General features: G+C 43.4%; 1 protein-coding gene across 2 annotated transcripts in view; it reads right to left on the minus strand.

Moving 5' to 3' along the window:
- LOC123730972 (glucagon receptor) overlaps positions 1–5,000 on the minus strand; it is a 57,478-nt gene that overhangs the window by 27,477 nt on the left and 25,001 nt on the right. The window lies entirely within an intron of this gene.

The raw sequence follows: 5,000 nt of genomic DNA on the forward strand, positions 1-5,000 counted from the left end.
TCTCTACCCTACGACACTCGTGACACACACCCCATAGAGCCCCGGGACAGCAACACAATTAGACCCAACCAAATCATGAGAAAAAAAAAAGAGAATTACTTGACACATTGGAAAGAATTTACAAAAAGGCAGAGCAAACTAGAATGCCATTTGGCCCTAAACAGAGAGTACACAGTGGCAGCATACCTGACCACTGTGACTGACCCAATATTAAGGAAAGCTTTGACTATGTACAGACTCAGTGAGCATAGCCTTGCTATTGAGAAAGGCTGCCATAGGCAGACCTGGCTCTCAAGAGAAGACAGGCTATGTGCACACTGCCCACAAAATGAGGTGGAAACTGAGCTGCACTTCCTAACCTCCTGCCAAATGTATGACCATATTAGAGACACATATTTCCCTCAGATTACACAGATCCACAAAGAATTCGAAAACAAACCCGATTTTGATAAACTCCCATATCTACTGGGTGAAATACCACAGTGTGCAATCACAGCAGCAAGATTTGTGACCTGTTGCCACAAGAAAAGGTCAACCAGTGAAGAACAAACACCATTGTAAATAAAACCCATATTTATGCTTATTTATTTTCCCTTTTGTACTATAACCATTTGTACATCGTTACAACACTGTATATACACATAATATGACATTTGTAATGTCTTTATTCTTTTGAAACTTCTGTGAGTGTAATATTCACTGTTCATTTTTATTGTTTATTTCACTTTTGTATATTATCTACCTCACTTGCTTTGGCTATGTTAACATATGTTTCCCATGCCAATAAAGCCCCTTGAATTGAATTGATAAAGAGAGAGTTGCTTTCATCAATTGCTTACGCCGCTCAGCATAATATTACATATCCCTTTCTTATTCTCCTCCTCCTCCTCCTCTTCATCATCCTCACCATCACCATGGGGAGATGAAGGGTGACTCTATAGGGACTTATGTAACCAAAGCCGGGGGGTTACATAAGTCCCTTTAGGGTTGTAAAGGTTCCCACACTGTTAATGGCACTACACAGCCACACACACACTGATTTATAGTTCCCTGTAAAGATATGCTGATCTCAATCTGTGTGTGTGTGTGTGTGTGTGTGTGTGTGTGTGTGTGTGTGTGTGTGTGTGTGTGTGTGTGTGTGTGTGTGTGTGCGTGTGTGCGTGTGTGCGTGTGCGCGTGTATGTGTGTTTATCCCATAGTGCTGAATGACTTGTGTTTGTCCCTAGTGAATTCTCAGAAGGGAATTCTACTCTGCTCCATCAGACAACTGGGAAAAGAGTCTCATCATCCACTTCCATCACAGAGGAAATGACATGTGATTCCAAACCAACGCCTAGCACCTGTAAGTACATCATATAAGATAGTAACATACGGTAAGATATGAGGAGGTATCCTAAAAGACTGGATAAATATGTTGAAATAGCTTCACCTTGTCTTCTGTCTAGGTGTAATGTTAGACATATCGTTGAGCTATTGCATACACATCATTGTCAGTCTCTCTATCCAATCACAGCCCAGGAAAATTGACTTCCTGTTCGGTCATACAGGTCAGAGGTCAAGGTGGTGTTTACGGCGGTTTCTTCTGCGTCACGGCATGTGCGTCTGTCGGTCCCCCTCTTCAGCTGCTGTGTAGTCGGAGAACGGAACGAAATCTGAAACGTTTCTGCAAAAAACACCTTTACTGTGGAAACATTTTTGGCTAAAACGTTTCAAATTCCATTCTGTTCCAATCTCTCTCTGTCTCTGCTGGGGGCTGTGATGGGCTGTGTTTGTGTGTGTGTGCACTCACATGTACAAGTCCAAGAGTATGTCACACAGAAGAGGTTCCCCGTCACAGCTAGAGAGTGACATCTAATTCCACAGGTGTCACACAGAAGAGGTTCCCCGTCACAGCTAGAGAGTGACACATAATTCCACAGGTGTCACACAAAAAGAGGTTCCTCGTCACAGCTAGAGAGTGACATATAATTCCACAGGTGTCACACTAATCCCCTTCCACCATTCCACCTAATAATCCTCCCCTCAAAGCAAACACACATCTGATCTGCTGAACAGCAGGCAACTCTCTGGGAATGAGTCTGAGAGAGAGGAGTGGAGGGAAAGAGGTAGGGAGAGAGAAAGGGAAAGGTAGAGAGGTCCCGTGTGGCTCAGTTGGTAGAGCATGGTGTTTGCAACGCCAGGGTTGTGGGTTTGATTCCCACGGGGGACCAGTACGGAGAAAAAGATGTATGAAATGTATGCATTCTCTACTGTAAGTCACTCTGGATAAGAGCGTTTGCAAAATTACTAAAATGTAAATGTAGGGGAAGGATGAGAGAGAGAGAGAATTACTTCACCAGAACAGAGACATAATCACTGCAGTGTCTTATCGATCGATCAGACACACAGTCGGAGTGTTTAATGTTTAGCCGATGGAGGGAAGAAAGAGCAGTGGAATGAGGAAACCGCCTGGCAGGAATTGTAATGTTGTCCCTCTATTTTATTACCAGAGGATCAGCAGGATACATGATAGGAGACAGGGAGACAGGGGGAGAGGGGAGACAGGGGGAGAGGGGAGAGGGGAGACAGAGGGAGAGGGAGACATGGGAGAGGGAGACAGGGGGAGATGGAGAAAGGGAGGAGATGGAGAAAGGGAGAGGGATACAGGGGAGAGAGAGAAAGGGGAGAGGGAGACAGGGGAGAAAGAGATGGGGGAGACAGAGACAGGGGGAGAGGGAGACAGGGGTAGACAGAGACACAGACAGACAGAGATACAGAGTGAAGAGGACAGTCGCTCCACAGAGGACTCATATGGGCGGAGTTCAAAACTGAACCAAACAGGTCTCCTTAGACGACAGTAACAGATTCTATTCTGGTCTCACTGTCTCTCTGCTGTGAATAACTTTAGTCTACAGTTTCTTCCTCACACACACACACACACACACACACACACACACACACACACACACACACACAGGACACAATGAGTGTGAATAACTTTAGTCTAGAGTTTGTTCCTCACTCACTCCACACACACACACACACACACACACACACACACACACACACACACACACACACACACACACACACACACACACACACACACAGGACACAATGAGTGTGAATAACTTTAGTCTAGAGTTTGTTCCTCACTCACTCACACACACACACACACACACACACACACACACACACACACAGGACACAATGAGTGTGAATAACTTTAGTCTAGAGTTTGTTCCTCACTCACTCACACACACACACACACACACACACACATACACACAATGAGTGTGAATAACTTTAGTCTAGAGTTTGTTCCTCAGGAGGATGGACTGTACAGACTCTGAACGCGTCCTAAATGACACCTTATTCCCTATACAGCTCACTACCTTTGACCAGGCTACATGAAGGAAGGGCAGTACACAGGGGAGAGGATGTCGTTTGGGACTCAGTATCTACAGTGTCTAATGCTTTGACCAGGGTCCATGAAGGTAGGGCAGTACACAGGGGATAGGATGTCGTTTGGGACTCAGTCTCTACAGTGCCTAATGCTTTGACCAGGGTCCATGAAGGTAGGGCAGTACACAGGGGAGAGGATGTTGTTTGGGACTCAGTCTCTACAGTGCCTAATGCTTTGACCAGGGTCCATGAAGGTAGGGCAGTACACAGGGGAGAGGATGTCGTTTGAGACTCAGTGTCTAATTCAGAATGAAGACACATTTTGCTGCCTTAAAATTCCATCTAAAAACAGATTATATTCAATGTTTTCCCTTACAGATGTACAGAATATTGTTTTACATCAATGGTTCCCAATCAAACGTACTGAGCTTCAGCGAATCATTCAGCTGTCATGGCTGCCAAAGGTGCTTCCACCAGGTATTAACTCAGTGAGGGGTGAAGACACACTTCATCAATCCATCTTCATTTTGTATTTCTTTGGAAAATGTTCTATAATTTTACTTGCACTTTGAAAATGTGGAGCAGGTTGTATAAATCAATAAAAATAAGAATCTAATTTAATCTCTTTTTAGATAAAATTTTAAGGCAACAAAATGTGAAACCCGTGCAAAGGGTCGTGTAGACATTTACTAGGGACTGATTGACTCGAGACAGGTCACCAATGATGCAAGTCAGTATTCAACGTCCATCCATGTCTGAGGACGACAGGAGATCACGTGGAAACCGGCCACTAGGGACAACAATATGGGCTGTTACCTTCAGGTCGGTTGTCGTGGAGATGGCAGATGAGCGTAACCATCTGTCTCTGATTCTAAACAGCCAAAAGTTGTAAATTCAAATCCAACAATAGAAAGATGTTTTTCAGATCTTTGTTTTGAGCCCAAACCTTAATGCTAACCTTAATAATGCAGAGGTAATGCCTAAACGTAACCCTAACATAAAACATTCAGAGGTAATGCCTAAACGTAACCCTAACATAAAACATTCAGAGGTAATGCCTAAACGTAACCCTAACATAAAACATTCAGAGGTAATGCCTAAACGTAACCCTAACATAAAACATTCAGAGGTAATGCCTAAACGTAACCCTAACATAAAACATTCAGAGGTAATGCCTAAACGTAACCCTAACATAAAACATTCAGAGGTAATGCCTAAACGTAACCCTAACATAAAACATTCAGAGGTAATGCCTAAACGTAACCCTAACATAAAACATTCAGAGGTAATGCCTAAACGTAACCCTAACATAAAACATTCAGAGGTAATGCCTAAACGTAACCCTAACATAAAACATTCAGAGGTAATGCCTAAACGTAACCCTAACATAAAACATTCAGAGGTAATGCCTAAACGTAACCCTAACATAAAACATTCAGAGGTAATGCCTAAACGTAACCCTAACATAAAACATTCAGAGGTAATGCCTAAACGTAACCTTAAACATGGATAAACGTCTAATTCAGCCGTGAGACTGAGAGCTAGTTGGTTTATCTGCATGAAGCAGCATACAGATCTATAGACTCTTAAATGTGTCTCAGAGCGTGTGTGTGTAG

This window comes from Salmo salar, chromosome 02 (assembly GCF_965601325.2).
Source record: "Salmo salar chromosome 02, fSalSal1, whole genome shotgun sequence".
NCBI classification, from domain to species: domain Eukaryota; kingdom Metazoa; phylum Chordata; class Actinopteri; order Salmoniformes; family Salmonidae; genus Salmo; species Salmo salar.